Genomic DNA, 20,527 nt, shown 5'->3' with positions numbered 1-20,527 from the left:
TATATTTATTATTTTTATTGTATTGGCTAATATCACTGTACATTAAATGAATGAGCTGATTTTTTTTTTGTTTTTTGTACACAATGTTTTTACGCTGCAGGATGGCTTCACGGACATGCGCCCGTGTGTCAGCAGGGGGCGCTCTTCCCGTCTCTTCCAGGAGGCGGCGGGTCCTGCGTTGAGCCGTGACGGTGTGAACATCAGGTTGTGCTCTTCTTCGGCCCGGTTCTGAGGGCGCAGCGCCGAGGCGGAGACCCGGACGAAGCAGCTGGGCCCCGCGGCGGAGGAGGCGGCGACGAGGCCTCCGACAGGCGGACACCGACCGGCGGACACCGACCGGGGAGGGACAGCGGCAGGATGCGCAACTTCCCCCTGTCGGACACAAACATCACCTGGCAGCAGGTTCGTCCTCTCGACGTGACCGGCTGAGCGCCGAGGAGCTTCCCGTAGGTTGGCGGTCTTACTTTGACAGAGCCTTTTTTACTGTTCATCAGCCTCCGCTGGCTCTCGTCGATCAGGAGCATAATGCGGACGCTGCTGCTCAGTGGTGGGTCAAATGGTGAGCACAACAAAGCGGCTGACCGGTGGAGAGTTCAGATATCTGGCTGAGCTGCAGCAGCAGATAACCGCACTGCTGCGGGTCTGTTACTGAGGGGATGAAAGGTGATGTTTCAGCGCCGCTTGTGGGGCTTTTTGTCTGCAACTTTGAAGCAAAACCTTCAAAGTTTTTTTTTAGTTTTTTTTTTTTTTTGTCATAATGATGCTCAGGTGACTGGGATGCTTCTTCTGAACCATTTAAATGTTTTTATTATTATTATTATTATTATTATTATTTTCATCTGAATAGTGCGGAGTGCACAGTATACCACATTAAAAGATTATATGCTTTAATCTGGCCTTGATGTGTTTTGGAAAACTAAAGTTCCAAGTGAGATGTGTAGACTTGTGTGTTTTTTTTTTTTTTGTGAGTCGAACTGTATTATCAACATCTGGGTGTTTTTCACTAGTGCCACTATCAGAGGCGGTCGTAGCCTGTTTGGCTTCCTGGGCGAACTGCCTCTCGCCCCCCATACCCACTGATTTTGTTTCTCTGAGCAAAGAGTTTTGTCTCTACTAATCTGACCATCTGTGAGGCAGGTGTCTGTTAACTGAAGTCCACAGGGAGCTCTTGCTCTGCAACTTTTTTGATGACTCAGCGTGAAGGGCACATTTGAATATAACCAATAATTAATTAGTGCAAATTAAAGTGTAAAGACATGTTGGGGAGATACGGCAGTCGTTTGACGATGCACATAACGGTTGCGCGGCAGGAGTTGGGGATGCGTTTCTGCACAATTCAAGTCGACCATCAGATCCATCTGACCGCTCTACCAAAACGGCCTGGTGGTTGGACTGCATTAGCAGTTGTTGGCCTTCAAGGTGCTTCAACGTTGGAGCTCCGCTTTAGTGACTATTGGGTTCTTTGTCACCTCTTTGGTCAAGACGCAAAATTTGGTCTGACATCCTGATCCAGGGATGGTTCCAGTGATTTAAAACTTTGAACGACTATTAATAGGAAAGACCATGTAACATCTTCTGTATTTCTGCGTCTTTCCCTCAGATTTGTGCCTTGACACAATCCAGTTTCTAAAGTCTTCATTTGACTTGATGGTGCATTGGAAACAGGATCCGCCTGAGCTCAGTTTCATACCAAAGGGTTTAAAATGGTTTAGGGGGGAAAAAAAGAAGAAATTAAAGCTGCAAGCAGCCTCGAACGGCCCTCGCAGCCAAGCGCCGCTCCGGCCTATTGCCACCGCGGGGTACAAGCAACCGCCGCCTCACGCCAGCCACCACAGAAGCTCTCACGCAGTTTTCAGCGCCTCCGCCCGCACCGCGGAAGCTGTTGCTCAGTTTCCATCAACGCTGACCACGTGCTAAGACAGATGTTGTTGCGCAGTTTCCGCGCCCGTCCACCAGGCGGTACGCATCTATGCGTTCGGCGGCTATCCTTCACAATGCAAAAAAATGTGGTATAGATTCATTGGTTTAGCGAGGAAATATAGTTGGCAGATTAATGTAGGAGCGCAGTGGAGCCAAATACATTTCAATGCTGTTTTGCTCTTTAGAGGTCAACAAAGGTCATACGTATCCAATTTGGCGCCAGTCGGATGATCCATGTGTCATTTAGAGCCGATCATATGCACGTGGCGAAGTAATGCAGTTCGTCATTTCTACACCCCAATGCGGTTCGGTCAGCAGCCAGCATTCATAGAGTTCATCATGTTATCATTTTTAGTCAGTATTCACATGATGAAACCCATATAAATTATAGAATAACAGTAAAACATACAGCAGAAAAAACATGTGACTGCCTCTTAAAAGTGGGCGGGGCTACAGTGAGGTCATCAAGTGACCATGGAAATGTGTTCAAGGCTGTTCTCTAGAAAGACAGAGGAAGTGTCATGCAGCTGTGATCTTGCATTTGGAAGTCATTTAATGTTGATGTTTCATGGTAAATAGTGAAAGTTTTACACTAAGCCACACCCACATGCTTGATGTTAACTACAACTGAGATCTAAATGCAGTGCAACTTTAACGTTATCGTGAAATGAGTCAGGAAAATGGTGAAGGTTAAGATGTATCAGTTTAATAAACCGCACTGTTCAGTAATAAACCAAGGGCAATGCACAATAACAGAGCACAGTTAACTTTCAGCACTTTAGAACAATAGCACAGACTGAATCCCATCCATTAATTAGGTATTAATCACAGGAAGTGCTGCAACTAAATATTACAACCCCAATGGATCGGTAAAAAAGATACTTAGCATTTTCTCAGAGCTCTTTCAAACGACATTTTAAACATCTTCTATACATAATAACAAACAACTCTCAATGTATGAAACTGGATGTATCACACACACTATTCAGTTTATTGAATTAGTCAAGCGCTTCGTTAGCATTAAAAACGTTGCAGGCCTCAGGCATTGGGTTAGCATCCTCCTCAGAATAACTGTTCCAAACATGACGGCTTCCAGAACCAGCAGGAAGGAATAAATTACTCACCGCACCGCGAGTTACGACTGTTTAAACGAACAGCAATGGGCTCTTTGCACCTGCCGCGCTGACGTCACAACTGTATACCCGAATGCGGCTCTTTTTTCCACTTTCAGAAACTATGACTGCTATAAAAGACAAAGTCGTACTTAAGACACAAATAAAACAATACTATGTACTTTGTTTAAGTTTTCATGGATTTCCAAGCCATCCTCAATTAAGACAGCTTGTAAATATTCGTTGCTACAAGTTAAAGCTACCACTTGAAGCTAACGCCGTACACACCGCTCTAAACACTGTCTTAATGAGCCCTTCACAACAAGCATGCAAAAGTAATAAAACGAAAAAAACACAGAAACCTTAAGCAACACGGCCATTTTTTCTAAAAGTAATAACTCTGAATCTGAACACTCAGCTGAACTAGAACTCCGATACCAGAGTAAGCTCTGTGCTCGTTTTTCTTCGTCATACTTCAAGCAAAAAGTCTGAACTGTAATCTGCCCCCCTCCTCCCCGCTGCTCTATTGTCGTTAACAATAAACACACGTAATATACTTGAAAATAAGGCACAAACAGTGTCCCTTAGAATGGCTGAGAAATCTTTAGATAATTAAATAGCAGATTTTTACTAGAAAGCTAGCAGGCTTGTGCTAGCAGTTTAAAGAAAATAAAACTCACCTTCATATCTGTGAATGTATAACGAGGCGAACATCTTAAAACCTTTCTTTGCCTTACTTGTTGGGGTTTCGGATCGATGTACATTATTAATTGTTACCTTGGAAAAACATTTCAGCCATGTTTCCCGAACGTGTAAGCTGAGGTGCAAAGAGCCCATTAAACTGCTCCAACTCCGGTCCAACAGAGCCTTCTTGCTCCAAAGCGTGGTTCGTATTTGCAACTCCAAAATCCAAGCAAAATGTTGAGCGTAGTCCAGTTCTGTGGCTCCAAAAAGCAGGCAAAATGTTCAGGAAAACTTCGCAGCTCCAGCTGTCGCCGGCTGACTGTTATTACGTAGCGTCGATCTGTTTTCTCATTGATGGAGTACCACTGCCTCCTGCTGTCGCAATACTGGTATTGCACTAGCAGTACCAGTATTTCTCCACAAGGTGCCAGTGGTACTCCATCAACACTGACCCCAGTGTGTTCTTACTTCGCTGTGTCATAAGTTTTGCTGAATGACTTTCTTTGTATTATTTCTAGCAAAAATGAATGAATGTTTGTACTTTAACCCACAAAATAAACTTATATATATATATATATAAAAAGTTATAATATGTATATTTAAATAATTAATAACAACATAACCTATGGGCTGCTGTTTTCTAGGGGGCGCTATAGAGAAATTAGGCCACGCCCTACAAATATTGTGATGGATTCCAGTCGGGGAGTGGATAAATATTCATCCTTGTGAGTTTGCAGCAGCTGAGCCCGAAAATGTGGTATTGAGAGCCAAACGTATGGCGATGGCGTTACAGGTAACTTCGCCACGCCGCCATGCCCACCTGCTCTATCGTAGCTGGTCGGGGTTGGAATCCTCAATACACCAACATGTCTTCGGTGTCTGGGCACAGTTTCAGGTTGATGAGGTCAAAGGGGTCGGATAGCGAACGTTCACAGTAAACATTACACTTCCTGTTCTCAGGGGGCGTGGCCTAAGTGATGTCATCATTCGACCATAGGGTAATGTAGGAGACCCGATGATGATCAATCACAGAAACTTTGGTGCCTCTGTGAGTTTCTGTGTAGGAGATATAGCAGTTTATGTTTTTATGGCGAGTAGGTGAACTTTGACCCCTGCTAACCCCCCTTCAGCATACTCAAAAACTCACCGTTTAGATAACTTTAGATGAGACATGCCTTATGAACAGACTGACCGAGTTTGAAGCCGATCAATCGAAATCCCTAGGAGGAGATAGATCAAATACAAAGGCTGTAAACTGCAAAAATGGGGTCAAAAACCGAACTTGAATCCAAAATGGCTGACTTCCTGTGGGGTTTAGACCATGGCTCCAAGAGACTTTTTTGTACGTCCTGACAAGGTACACATGTGTACAAAGTTTCGTATTTGTAGGTTAAAGCATGGCTTGGGGCTGATCATTTAAAATTTTCTAGGGGGCGCTATAGAGAAATTAGGCTACGCCCACCAAATATTGTGATGGATTCCTGTTGGGGAGTGGATGAGGGTCCATCCTTATGAGTTTGCAGCAGCTGGGCCCGAAAATGTGGAATTGAGAGCCAAACGTATGGCGATGGCGTTACAGGTCACTTCGCCACGCCACCACGCCCACCTGCTCCATCGAATGTGGTCGGGGTTGGAATCCTCAATACACCAACATGTTTTCTGTATCTGGGCACAGTTTCATGTTGATGAGGTCAAAGGGGTCAGATAGCGACAGTTCACAGTAAAACATTACACTTCCTGTTCTCAGGGGGCGTGGCCTAAGTGATGTCATCATTCGACCATAGGGTATTGTAGAAGACCCGATGATGATCAATCACAGAAACTTTGATGCTTCTGTGAGTTTCTGTGTAGGAGATATAGGAGTTTTTTTTTTACGGCGAGTAGGTGAACTTTGACCCCTGCTGACCCCCCTTCAGCATACTCAAAAACTCACCGTTTAGATAACTTTAGATGGGACATGCCTTATGAACAGACTGACCGAGTTTGAAGTCGATCAATCAAAATCCCTAGGAGGAGATAGATCAAATACAAAGGCTGTAAACGGCAAAAATCGGCAAAAATGGGGTCAAAATGGGAACTTCAATCAAAAATGGCTGACTTCCTGTGATACTTGCACTATGACATTAATTGTAAATTTTGAGCGTCTTGGGGAGCTCTACAAGTGTACCAAATTTTATGTCTCTACGATGAAGTAAGTGAATAGCAGAGGGTAAAAAAGGGTGTTTTTCCAATTTCTAGGTGGCGCCGTAGAGACATTTCTGTTGCAATTTTTGCTACGACTTTAAAATACGTAAATTTTAAACAGGCTTAAGGCCTCCGCCAAGTTTGGTGAGTTTTTGAATATGATAAAGCCCCCAAAAAGCCAATTCATTTGGGTGGAAGAATAATAATAATAATTAAAGCTGCAAGCAGCCTCGAACGGCCCTCGCAGCCAAGCGCCGCTCCGGCCTATTGCCACCGCGGGGTACTAGCAACCGTCGCCTCACGTCAGCCACCACAGAAGCTCTCACGCACTTTTCAGCTCCTCCGCCCGCACCGCGGAAGCTGTTGCTCAGTTTAAACTTCTCCAACTCCGGTCCAACAGAGCCTTCTTGCTCAAAAGCGTGGTTCGGATTTGCAACTCCAAAATCCAAGCAAAATGTTGAGCGTAGTCCAGTTCTGTCGCTCCAAAAAGCAAGCAAAATGTTCAGGAAAACTTCGCAGCTCCAGCTGTCGCCGGCTGACTGTTATTACGTAGCGTCGATCTGTTTTCTCATTGATGGAGTACCACTGCCTCCTGCTGGGGCAATACTGGTATTGCACTAGCAGTACCAGTATATCGCCACAAGGTGCCAGTGGTACTCCATCAACACTGACCCCAGTGTGTTCTTACTTCGCTGTCATAAGTTTTGCTGAATGACTTTGTTTGTATTATTTCTAGCAAAAATGAATGAATGTTTGTACTTTAACCCACAAAATAAACTTATATATATAAAAAGTTATAATAATGTATATTTAAATAATTAATAACAACATAACCTATGGGGTGATGTTTTCTAGGGGGCGCTATAGAGAAATTAGGCCACGCCCACCAAATATTGTGATGGATTCCTGTCGGGGAGTTGATGGGAATCCATCCTTGTGAGTTTGCAGCAGCTGGGCCCAAAAATGTGGAATTGAGAGCCAAACATATGTCGATGGCGTTACAGCTCACTTCGCCACGCCGCCACGCCCACCTGCTCCATCGTAGCTGGTCGGGATTAGAATCCTAAACACACCAACATGTCTTCTGTGTCTGGGCACAGTTTCATGTTGATGAGGTCAAAGGGGTCAGATAGCGACCATTGACAGTAAAACATTACACTTCCTGTTCTCAGGGGGCGTGGCCTAAGTGATGTCATCATTCGACCATAGGGTATTGTCGGGCAGCCGATGATTATCAATCACAGTAACTTTGGTGCCTCTGTGAGTTTCTGTGTAGGAGATATAGCAGTTTATGTTTTTATGTCGTGTAGGTTAACTTTGACCCCTGCTAACCCCCTTCAGCATTCTCAAAAACTCACCGTTTTGATAACTTTAGATGGGACATGCCTTATGAACAGACTGACCGAGTTTCAGGCCGATCAATCGAAATCCCTAGGAGGAGTTCGATCAAATACCAAGGCTGTAAATGGCAAAAATGGGGTCAAAATTTGAACTTCAATCTAAAATGGCCGACTTCCTGTGGGGTTTAGACCATGGCTCCAAGAGACTTTTTTGTAAGTCCTGACATGGTACACATGTGTACAAAGTTTCGTAATTGTAGGTTAAAGCATGGCTTGGGGCTGATCATTTAAAGTTTTCTAGGGGGCGCTATAGAGAAATTAGGCCACGCCCACCAAATATTGTGATGGATTCCTGTCGGGGAGTGGATGAGGATCCATCCTTGTGAGTTTGGAGCAGTTGGGCCCGAAAATGTGGAATTGAGAGCCAAACGTATGGCGATGGCGTTAGAGGTCACTTCGCCACGCCGCCACGCCCACCTACTCCACTGTAGCTGGTCGGGATTAGAATCCTCAATACACCAACATGTCTTCTGTGTCTGGGCACAGTTTCATGTTGATGAGGTCAAAGGGGTCAGATAGCGACCATCCACAGTAAAACATTACACTTCCTGTTCTCATGGGGCGTGGCCTAAGTGATGTCATCATTCGACCATAGGGTATTGTAGAACACCCGATGATGATCAATCACAGAAACTTTTGGTGCCTCTGTGAGTTTCTGTGTAGGAGATATAGCAGTTTATTTTTTTACGGCGAGTAGGTGAACTTTGACCCCTGCTAAGCCCCCTTCAGCATACTCAAAAACTCACAGTTTTGATAACTTTAGATGGGACATGCCTTATGAACAGACTGACCGAGTTTGAAGCCGATCAATCGAAATCCCTAGGAGGAGTTCGATCAAATACGAAGGCTGTAAACGGCAAAAATGGGGTCAAAATTGGACCTTCAATCCAAAATGGCTGACTTCCTGTGATACTTGCACTATGACATTAATTGTAAATTTTGAGCATCTTGGGGAGCTCTACAAGTGTACCAAATTTCATGTCTCTAGGATAAAGTAAGTGAATAGCAAAGGGTCCTTTGAAAATTTCTAGGTGGCGCTATTTAGCCATTTCTTATGGGATTTTTGCAATGACCTTAAAATACAAAATTTTGAAACTCCTTTACGCGTCCGCCAAGTTTGGTGAGTTTTTGAAAATGATAAAGCCCCCAAAAAGCCCCTCTTTAGGGGGGCAGAATAATAATTAAAGCTGCAAGCAGCCTCGAGCGGCCCTCGCAGCCAAGCGCCGCTCCGGCCTATTGCCACCGCGGTACTAGCAACCGCCGCCCGACGCCAGCCACCACAGATACTCTCAGCAGTTTTCAGCACCTCCGCCCGCACCGCGGAAACTGTTGCTCCGTTTCCATCAACGCTCCCCACGTTCTAACACAGAAGTCGTTGCGCGGTTTCCGCGCCCGTCCACCAGGCGGTACGCATCGATGCGTTCGGCGGCACTTCCTGACGACGCACAAAAAATGTGGTGCAGATTCGTTGATATAGCGAGGAGATATAGCTGGTGTATTAATGTAGTTGGCGCAGTGGAGTCAAAATACATTTCAATGTTGTTGGGGTGTTTAGAGGTCAACAAAGGTCATACATATCCAATTTGGCTCCAGTCGGATGATCAACGTATCATTTAGAGCCTATCATATGCACATGGTGAAGAACTGCAGTTCGCCATTTCTACACCCCAATGCGGTTTGGTCAGCAGCCAGCATTCACAGAGTTCATCATCTTGTCGTTTTAAGTCAGTATTCACATGATGAAACCCATATATATGATAGAATAACAGTAAAACTCACAGGAGAAAAAACTGGTGATTGCCTTTGAAAAGTGGGCGGGGCTAGGGTGATTTCATCAAGTGACCATGGAAATGTGTTCAGGATTGTTCTATAGAGAAACACGGGAAGTGTGATGCAGCTGTGATCTTGCATTTGGAAGTTTTTTAATGTTTATGTTTCATGGCAAATAGTGAAAGTTTTACACTAAGCCACACCCACATGCTTTGATGTTAACTGCAACTGAGATCTAAATGCAGTGCAACTTTAACATTTTCCTAAAATGAGTCAGGAAAATGGTAAAGGTTAAGATGTATCAGTTTAATAAACCCTTCTGATCAGTAATAAACCAAGGGCAATGCACATTCAGAGAGCACAGTTAACTTTCAGTACATTAGAACAAAAGCACAGGTTTAATCTCTCTCAATAATTAGGTATTAATCACAGCAAGTGGTCCAAGTAAATATTACAACCCCAATGTATCAGTCTTAAGAACTCAGAACGTTGTAAGATAGTCGCTCCCAACAATCGTAACCGATCATCCTGTAGTGTGTGGTGTGTTACGACTGATCGAGTTCAGTCGGTGGAACGTCGGGACCGCTTTGATCTAAAATCGGGGATATTGACTGTCTTTAATCATCTTTGCTCATTCATCCAATCTCTGTGGTGTTCCTCCGACTTTTTTTTTTATCTTTTAATGAAAGATAATTAAAATTATTGCACAGAGTACATCTGGTTGAGAAGCACATTCCAATCTTTGGTTGAAATGGCGCATTTGATTTTATTCTGCAGTCATAATACAATTTTAAACAATATAATAAGTTTCAATTAAAGGAGCTGGAATAGGCTACGTTAAGCTTTCGCGGTCAGTTGGGGAGAAAGGATAACTCCCATTTGATTTTCTAAAAACATTGAAAACAGTATTTTTTATGAAAAAAAAAACTCACCTCCATGTTGCGATGCAACAAATATAATCCTTGCTTACGATATCTCCAGTTATTAATCCAAAGCTTTGATTTTTGGTTACGTCTTTTTTGGGTTAAAATAAGTCCGCAAACTAAAGTTACCAATTCAACGTCGTTGTCCATGTTTGCTTGTTTACTCCAAATTCAGCTGTGGTAGTGCAGAATTTTAATTTGAAGGTATTTCGTAGCTGGTATTAGAATGTGTTCGAGTGAAACCTCACACTCTTAGAACGAACCCGTTACACCTACGATATTAAATAGGCTAGTGTGTGTTCTCTCACGTTTTCAGAATTGGCCGACTTTTCTAAAATTGTGTAGTGTGAACTGAGCTTCACTCACCGCATCTCCAGTTACCACTTTTAAGACGAACGGCAATAAAACTCCTCTCCAACAGACCGTTCCGGCTCATGAGCGTCATTCGGGTCTGCAGCTCCAAAACCGAAGCAAACGTTAGCTTGGTCCGGTTCTGTGGCTCCATAAACCAGGCATAATGTTCAGAAAACTTAGCTGCCAACAGTTTAGCAAAAAAAATGTACAGTCCACATCGTAATGCGCCGAACCTCAACCATGTACGGTCTCCTGCCGACTGCCAGTACGTACAGTAAGTATTAGCACAGCTACAGTACGTGCAGTCCTTCTCAACCAATCAAATTGCTTAAATTTGTTTTTGCCCTTGACTGGCCATTAAGGCAGAGACGAGGGAAATGATGCATTTACTTGCGGTAGGAAATAACAGTCATTAACAAAACGCTACATTTACTCCGTGTTTTAAGCCAACAAAAATTATCTTAGGGCTTACATATAACATTTCAGGTTAAATGTAATCACTGTCTTTTGGAAATCTCACGGCAGACGCGCTGGAAACGTTTTCACGGCCGTCCGAAAAAAACCGAACTTGATCTGTTTTCTCATTGATGGAGTACCAGTGACTCCTGCTGGCGCAATAATGGTATTGCGCCAGCAGTACCAGTATTGCGCCACCAGGGGCCAGTCGTACTCCATCAACACTGACCAGAATGTGTTACTCAGCGGAGCTGAGTAACACAATAAAAGTTTTGCTGAATGACGATGTTTGTATTATTTATAGCCAAAATTAATGAATGTTTGTACTCTAACCCACAAAACAAAATTATTAAAAAAAATAAAATTTTAAAAATAAAATTCAGAGCCAAACGTATGGCGATGGCGTTACAGGTCACTTCGCCACGCCGCCACGCCCACCTGCTCCATCGAAGCTGGTCGGGGTTGGAATCCTCAATACACCAACATGTCTTCTGTGTCTGGGCACAGTTTCATGTTGATGAGGGTCAAAGGGGTCAGATAGCGACCCTTGACAGTAAAACTTGACACTTCCTATTCTCAGGGGGCGTGGCCTAAGTGATGTCATCATTTGACCATAGGGTATTGTAGTAGACCCGATGATGATCAACAACAGTAATTTTGGTACCTGTGTGAGTTTCTGTGTAGGAGATATAACAGTTATTTTTTTACGGCGAGTAGGTGAACTTTGACCCCTGCTAACCCCCCTTCAGCATACTCAAAAACTCACCGTTTAGATAACTTTAGATGAGACATGCCTTATGAAACAGACTGACCGAGTTTGAAGCCGATCAATCAAAATCCCTAGGAGGAGATACATCAAATACAGAGGCTGTAAACAGCAAAAATGGGATCAAAAACCGAACTTGAATCCAAAATGGCCGACTTCCTGTGGGGTTTAGACCATGGCTCCAAGAGACTTTTTTGTACGTCCTGAAAAGGTACACATGTGTACAAAGTTTCGTATTTGTAGGTTAAAGCATGGCTTGGGGCTGATCATTTAAAGTTTTCTAGGGGGCGCTATAGAGAAATTAGGCTATGCCCACCAAATATTGTGATGGATTCCTGTTGGGGAGTGGATGAGGGTCCATCCATATGAGTTTGCAGCAGCTGGGCCCGAAAATGTGGAATTGAGAGCCAAACGTATGGCGATGGCGTTACAGGTCACTTCGCCACGCCACCACGCCCACCTGCTCCATCGAAGCTGGTCGGGGTTGTAATCCTCAATACACCAACATGTTTTCTGTGTCTGGGCACAGTTTCATGTTGATGAGGTCAAAGGGGTCAGATAGCGACAGTTCAGTAAAACATTACACTTCCTGTTCTCAGGGGGCGTGGCCTAAGTGATGTCATCATTCGACCATAGGGTATTGTAGGACACCCGATGATGATCAATCACAGAAACTTTGATGCTTCTGTGAGTTTCTGTGTAGGAGATATAGCAGTTTATTTATTTATGGCGAGTAGGTGAACTTTGACCCCTGCTGACCCCCCTTCAACATACTCAAAAACTCACCGTTTAGATAACTTTAGATGGGACATGCCTTATGAACAGACTGACCGAGTTTGAAGTCGATCAATCAAAATCCGTAGGAGGAGATAGATCAAATACAAAGGCTGTAAAAGGCAAAAATCGGCAAAAATGGGTCAAAATGGGAACTTCAATCAAAAATGGCTGACTTCCTGTGATACTTGCACTATGACATTAATTATAAATTTTGAGCGTCTTGGGAGCTCTACAAGTGTACCAAATTTCATGTCTCTACGATGAAGTAAGTGAATAGCAGAGGTAAAAAAGGGTGTTTTTACAATTTCTAGGTGGCGCCGTAGAGCCATTTCTGTTGCAATTTTGCGACGACTTTAAAATACGTAAATTTTAAACAGGCTTAAGCCCTCCGCCAAGTTTGGTGAGTTTTTGAATATGATAAAGCCCCCAAAAAGCCAATTCATTTGGGTGGAAGAATAATAATAATAATAATTAAAGCTGCAAGCAGCCTCGAGCGGCCCTCGCAGCCAAGCGCCGCTCCGGCCTATTGCCACCGCAGGGTACTAGCAACCGCCGCCCGACGCCAGCCACCACAGATACTCTCAGCAGTTTTCAGCACCTCCGCCCGCACCGCGGAAACTTTTGCTCCGTTTCCATCAACGCTCCCCACGTTCCAACACAGAAGTCGTTGCGCGGTTTCCGCGCCCGTCCACCAGGCGGTATGCATCGATGCGTTCGGCGGCACTTCCTGACGACGCACAAAAAATGTGGTGCAGATTCGTTGATAGCGAGGAGATATAGCTGGTGTATTAATGTAGTTGGCGCAGTGGAGTCAAAATACATTTCAATGTTGTTGGGGTGTTTAGAGGTCAACAAAGGTCATACATATCCAATTTGGCGCCAGTCGGATGATCAACATATCATTTAGAGCCTATCATATGCACATGGTGAAGAACTGCAGTTCGCCATTTCTACACCCCAATGCGGTTTGGTCAGCAGCCAGCATTCACAGAGTTCATCATCTTATCGTTTTAAGTCAGTATTCACATGATGAAACCCATATATATGATAGAATAACAGTAAAACTCACAGGAGAAAAAACTGGTGATTGCCTTTGAAAAGTGGGCGGGGCTAGGGTGATTTCATCAAGTGACCATGGAAATGTGTTCAGGGCTGTTCAATAGAGAAACACAGGAAGTGTGATGCAGCTGTGATCTTGCATTTGGAAGTTTTTTAATGTTTATGTTTCATGGCAAATAGTGAAAGTTTTACACTAAGCCACACCCACATGCTTTGATGTTAACTGCAACTGAAATGCAGTGCAACTTTAACATTTTCCTAAAATGAGTCAGGAAAATGGTAAGGTTAAGATGTATCAGTTTAATAAACCCTTCTGATCAGTAATAAACCAAGGGCAATGCACATTCAGAGAGCACAGTTAACTTTCAGTACATTAGAACAAAAGCACAGGTTTAATCTCTCTCAATAATTAGGTATTAATCACAGCAAGTGGTCCAAGTAAATATTACAACCCCAATGTATCAGTCTTAAGAACTCAGAACGTTGTAAGATTGTCGCTCTCAACAATCGTAACCGATCATCCTGTAGTGTGTGGTGTGTTACGACCGATCGGGTCCAGTCGGTGGAACATCGGGACCGCTTTGATCTAAAATCGGGGATATTGACTGTCTTTAATCATCTTTGCTCATTCATCCAATCTCTGTGGTGTTCCTCCGACTTTTTTTTTTATCTTTTAATGAAAGATAATTATAAAATTATTGCACAGAGTACATCTGGTTGAGAAGCACATTCCAATCTTTGGTTGAAATGGCGCATTTGATTTTATTCTGCAGTCATAATACAATTTTAAACAATATAATAAGTTTCAATTAAAGGAGCTGGAATAGGCTACGTTAAGCTTTCGCGGTCAGTTGGGGAGAAAGGATAACTCCCATTTGATTTTCTAAAAACATTGAAAACAGTATTTTTTATGAAAAAAAAACTCACCTCCATGTTGCGATGCAACAAATATAATCCTTGCTTACGATATCTCCAGTTCTTAATCCAAGGCTTTGATTTTGGTTACGTCTTTTTTGGGTTAAAATAAGTCCGCAAACTAAAGTTACCAATTCAACGTCGTTGTCCATGTTTGTTTGTTTACTCCAAATTCAGCTGTGGTAGTGCAGAATTTTAATTTGAAGGTATTTCGTAGCTGGTATTAGAATGTGTTTGAGTGAAACCTCACACTCTTAGAACGAACCCGTTACACCTACGATTTTAAATAGGCTAGTGTGTGTTCTCTCACGTTTTCAGAATTGGCCGACTTTTCTAAAATCGTGTAGTGTGAACTGAGCTTCACTCACCGCATCTCCAGTTACCACTTTTAAGACGAACGGCAATAAAACTCCTCTCCAACAGACCGTTCCGGCTCATGAGCGTCATTCGGGTCTGCAGCTCCAAAACCGAAGCAAACGTTAGCGTGGTCCGGTTCTGTGGCTCCATAAACCAGGCATAATGTTCAGGAAAACTTAGCTGCTCCAACAGTTTAGCAAAAAAATGTACAGTCCACAGCGTAATGCGCCGAACCTCAACCATGTACGGTCTCCTGCCGACTGCCAGTACGTACAGTAAGTATTAGCACAGCTACAGTACGTGCAGTCCTTCTCAACCAATCAAATTGCTTAAATTTGTTTTTGCCCTTGACTGGCCATTAAGGCAGAGACGAGGGAAATGATGCATTTACTTGCGGTAGGAAATAACAGTCATTAACAAAACGCTACATTTACTCCGTGTTTTAAGCCAACAAAAATTATCTTAGGGCTTACATATAACATTTCAGGTTAAATGTAATCGCTGTCCTTTTGGAAATCTCACGGCAGACGCGCTGGAAACGTTTTCACGGCCGTCCGAAAAAAACCGAACTTGATCTGTTTTCTCATTGATGGAGTACCAGTGACTCCTGCTGGCGCAATAATGGTATTGCGCCAGCAGTACCAGTATTGCGCCACCAGGGGCCAGTCGTACTCCATCAACACTGACCAGAATGTGTTACTCAGCGGAGCTGAGTAACACAATAAAAGTTTTGCTGAATGACGATGTTTGTATTATTTCTAGCCAAAATTAATGAATGTTTGTACTCTAACCCACAAAACAAAATTATTAAAAAAAATAAAACTTTAAAAATAAAATTCAGAGCCAAACGTATGGCAATGGCGTTACAGGTCACTTCGCCACGCCGCCACGCCCACCTGCTCCATCGAAGCTGGTCGGGGTTGGAATCCTCAATACACCAACATGTCTTCTGTGTCTGGGCACAGTTTCATGTTGATGAGGTCAAAGGGGTCAGATAGCGACCATTGACAGTAAAACATGACACTTCCTGTTCTCAGGGGGCGTGGCCTAAGTGATGTCATCATTCGACCATAGGGTATTGTAGTAGACCCGATGATGATCAACAACAGTAATTTTGGTACCTGTGTGAGTTTCTGTGTAGGAGATATAACAGTTATTTTTTTACGGCGAGTAGGTGAACTTTGACCCCTGCTAACCCCCCTTCAGCATACTCAAAAACTCACCGTTTAGATAACTTTAGATGAGACATGCCTTATGAACAGACTGACCGAGTTTGAAGCCGATCAATCGAAATCCCTAGGAGGAGATAGATCAAATATGAAGGCTGTAAACGGCAAAAATGGGGTCAAAAACCGAACTTGAATCCAAAATGGCCGACTTCCTGTGGGGTTTAGACCATGGCTCCAAGAGACTTTTTTGTACGTCCTGACAAGGTACACATGTGTACAAAGTTTCGTATTGTAGGTTAAAGCATGGCTTGGGGGCTGATCATTTAAAGTTTTCTAGGGGGCGCTATAGAGAAATTAGGCTACGCCCACCAAATATTGTGATGGATTCCTGTCGGGGAGTGGATGAGGGTCCATCCTTATGAGTTTGCAGCAGCTGGGCCCGAAAATGTGGAATTGAGAGCCAAACGTATGGCGATGGCGTTACAGGTCACTTCGCCACGCCGCCACGCCCATCTGCTCCATCGAAGCTGGTCGGGGTTGGAATCCTCAATACACCAACATGTTTTCTGTGTCTGGGCACAGTTTCATGTTGATGAGGTCAAAGGGGTCAGATAGCGACAGTTCACAGTAAAACATTACACTTCCTGTTCTCAGGGGGCGTGGCCTAAGTGATGTCATCATTCGACCATAGGGTATTGTAGGAGACCCGATGATGATCAATCACAGAAACTTTGATGCTTCTGTGAGTTTCTGTGTAGGAGATATAGCAGTTTATTTATTTATGGCGAGTAGGTGAACTTTGACCCCTGCTAACCCCCCTTCAGCATACTCAAAAACTCACCGTTTAGATAACTTTAGATGGGACATGCCTTATGAACAGACTGACCAAGTTTGAAGTCGATCAATCAAAATCCGTAGGAGGAGATAGATCAAATACAAAGGCTGTAAACGGCAAAAATCGGCAAAAATAGGGTCAAAATGGGAACTTCAATCAGAAATGGCTGACTTCCTGTGATACTTGCACTATGACATTAATTATAAATTTTGAGCGTCTTGGGGAGCTCTACAAGTGTACCAAATTTCATGTCTCTACGATGAAGTAAGTGAATAGCAGAGGGTAAAAAAGGGTGTTTTTACAATTTCTAGGTGGCGCCGTAGAGCCATTTCTGTTGCAATTTTTGCGACGACTTTAAAATACGTAAATTTTAAACAGGCTTAAGCCCTCCGCCAAGTTTGGTGAGTTTTGAATATGATAAAGCCCCCAAAAAGCCAATTCATTTGGGTGGAAGAATAATAATAATAATAATTAAAGCTGCAAGCAGCCTCGAACGGCCCTCGCAGCCAAGCGCCGCTCCGGCCTATTGCCACCGCGGGGTACTAGCAACCGCCGCCTCACGTCAGCCACCACAGAAGCTCTCACGCAGTTTTCAGCTCCTCCGCCCGCACCGCGGAAGCTGTTGCTCAGTTTCCATCAACGCTGGCCACGTGCTAACACAGAAGTTGTTGCGCAGTTTCCGCGCCCGTCCACCAGGCGGTACACACTGATGCGTTTGGAGGCGCTCCTTGACGATGCAAAAAATGTGGTGCAGATTCATTGGTTTAGCGAGGAAATATAGCTGGCGGATTAATGTAGGACGCGCAGTGGAGCCAAAATATATTTCAATGCTGTTGTTCTCTTTAGAGGTCAACAAAGGTCATACGTATCCAATTTGGCGTCAGTCGGAAGATCCACGTGTCATTTACAGCCGATCATATGCACATGGCGAAGTACTACAGTTCGTCATTTTTCATCATTTTCAGCTGTGTTTCTAAAGCAGTCTATTTCATTGTTGGAGTAATTCTTACTCAGAGTGGCGATTACTGAAATGGTTTGTAAGAAGTAAGAAAACGCTACATTTACTGCATGATTTAATTCAACAAAAATTATCTGAGACATTTCTATCCTTTTAGAAATTTCATGGCAACGCTCTCACAAAGTTTTCGCGCCCATCCGCCTGTGGATCTGTTTATCATCGGTGGAGGAACACTGACACCTACTGGCGAAATAGTGATATTGTTCTTCATCTTGTTTATCTGCTGTTTCATTTGTGGAGCAATACTGACCCCAAGTGGCGAATTATTGAAATGGTTTATAAACGCCAAAAATGGGATGAAAATCTGAACTTCAATCTAAAATGGCCGACTTCCTCTGGGGTTTAGACCATGGCTCCAAGAGACTTTTTTGTAAGTCCTGACAAGGTACACACGTGTACAAAGTTTCGTAATTGTAGGTTAAAGCATGGCTTGGGGCTTATCATTTAAAATTTTCTAGGGGGCGCTATAGATAAATTAGGCCACACCCTACAAATATTGTGATGGATTCCTGTCGGGAGTGGATGAAGATCCATTCTTGTGAGTTTGGAGCAGCTGCGCCCAAAAATGTGGAATTGAGAGCCAAACGTATGGCGATGGCGTTACAGGTCACTTCGCCACGCCGCCACGCCCAGCTGCTCCATCGAAGCTGGTCGGGGTTGGAATCCTCAACACACCAACATGTCTTCTGTGTCTGGGCACAGTTTCATGTTGATAAGGTCAAAGGGGTCAGATAGCGACCGTTCGGAGTAAAACATGACACTTCCTTTTCTCAGGGGGCGTGGCCTAACTGATGTCATCATTCCACCATAGGGTATTGTAGGACACCCGATGATGATCAATCCCAGAAACTTTGGTGCCTCTGTGAGTTTCTGTGTAGGAGATATAACAGTTTCTTTTTTTACAGCGAGTAGGTGAACTTTGACCCCGGCTAACCCCCTTCAGCATACTCAAAAACTCACCGTTTTGATAACTTTAGATGGGACATGTCTTATGAGCAGACTGACCGAGTTTGAAGCCGATCAATCGAAATCCCTAGGAGGAGTTCGATCAAATGCGGAGGCTGTAAATGGCAAAAATGGGCTCAAAATCTGAACTTCAATCTAAAATGGCCGACTTCCTGTGGGGTTTAGACCATGGCTCCAAGAGACTTTTTTGTAAGTCCTGACAAGGTACACATGTGTACAACGTTTTGTAATTGTAGGTTAAAGCATGGCTTGGGGCTGATCATTTAAAGTTTTCTAGGGGGCGCTATAGAGAAATTAGGCCACGCCCACCAAATATTGTGATGGATTCCTGTCGGGGAGTAGATGAAGATCCATCCTTGTGAGTTTGGAGCAGCTGGGACCGAAACAGTGGAATTGAGAGCCAAACGTATGGCGATGGCGTTACAGGTCACTTCGCCACGCCGCCACGCCCACCTGCTCCATCGAAGCTGGTCGGGGTTGGAATCCTCAATACACCAACATGTCTTCTGTGTCTGGGCACAGTTTCATGTTGATGAGGTCAAAGGGGTCAGATAGTGAAAGTTCACAGTAAAACATTACACTTCCTGTTCTCAGGGGGCGTGGCCAAAGTGATGTCATCATTCGACCACAGGGTATTGTAGGACACCTGATGATGATCAATCATAGAAACTTTGGTGCCTCTGTGAGTTTCTGTGTAGGAGATATAGCAGTTTATTTTTACGGCGAGTAGGTGAACTTTGACCCCTGCTAACCCCCCTTCAGCATACTCAAAAACTCACCGTTTTGATAACTTTAGATGGGACATGCCTTATGAACAGACTGACCGAGTTTGAAGCCGATCAATCGAAATCCCTAGGAGGAGTTCGATCAAATACGGAGGCTGTAAACGGCAAAAATGGCCTCAAAATTGGACCTTCAATCCAAAATGGCTGACTTCCTGTGATACTTGCACTATGACATTAATTGTAAATTTTGAGCGTCCTGGGGAGCTCTACAAGTGTACCAAATTTCATGTCTCTAGGATAAAGTAAGTGAATAGCAAAGGGTCCTTTGAAAATTTCTAGGTGGCGCTATTGAGCCATTTCTTGTGGTATTTTTGTGATGACCTTAAAAATCAAAATTTTTAAACAGGCTTAAGGCCTCCGCCAAGTTTGGTGAGTTTTCCAATATGATAAGGCCCCCAAAAAGCCCCCCAAAGAGGTGGGAAGAAAAATAATAATAATAATAATAATAATAATAATAATAATAATAATAAACAGTAGGAAAACAATAGGCCTTCGCAGCGCTTAGCTGCTCGGGCCTAATTAAAGCTGCAAGCAGCCTCGAGCGGCCCTCGCAGCCAAGCGCCGCTCCGGCCTATTGCCACCGCAGGGTACTAGCAACCGCCGCCCGACGCCAGCCACCACAGATACTCTCAGCAGTTTTCAGCACCTCCGCCCGCACCGCGGAAACTTTTGCTCCGTTTCCATCAACGCTCCCCACGTTCCAACACAGAAGTCGTTGCGCGGTTTCCGCGCCCGTCCACCAGGCGGTATGCATCGATGCGTTCGGCGGCACTTCCTGACGACGCACAAAAAATGTGGTGCAGATTCGTTGATATAGCGAGGAGATATAGCTGGTGTATTAATGTAGTTGGCGCAGTGGAGTCAAAATACATTTCAATGTTGTTGGGGTGTTTAGAGGTCAACAAAGGTCATACATATCCAATTTGGCGCCAGTCGATGATCAACATATCATTTAGAGCCTATCATATGCACATGGTGAAGAACTGCAGTTCGCCATTTCTACACCCCAATGCGGTTTGGTCAGCAGCCAGCATTCACAGAGTTCATCATCTTATCGTTTTAAGTCAGTATTCACAT

The 20,527-nt window shown here is 43.9% G+C and overlaps 1 protein-coding gene across 2 annotated transcripts in view; it reads left to right on the top strand.

Moving 5' to 3' along the window:
• The first annotated feature begins 183 nt into the window (after nucleotides 1-183).
• LOC129374108 (membrane-associated phosphatidylinositol transfer protein 2-like) overlaps nucleotides 184-20,527 on the top strand; it is a 75,736-nt gene continuing 55,392 nt past the window's right edge. For both annotated transcript variants that reach the window (XM_055052305.1, XM_055052304.1), the window contains exon 1: nucleotides 184-402. The gene's annotated coding sequence lies outside the window, so the exon portion shown is untranslated. The remainder of the gene's footprint in view (nucleotides 403-20,527) is intronic.

Source organism: Poeciliopsis prolifica, unplaced genomic scaffold, assembly GCF_027474105.1.
Source record: "Poeciliopsis prolifica strain line A6 unplaced genomic scaffold, Auburn_PproV2 SCAFFOLD035, whole genome shotgun sequence".
Taxonomy (NCBI): domain Eukaryota; kingdom Metazoa; phylum Chordata; class Actinopteri; order Cyprinodontiformes; family Poeciliidae; genus Poeciliopsis; species Poeciliopsis prolifica.
The sequence above is the reverse complement of the archived record's forward strand: the minus strand, read 5'-3'. Positions and strand labels throughout refer to the sequence as shown.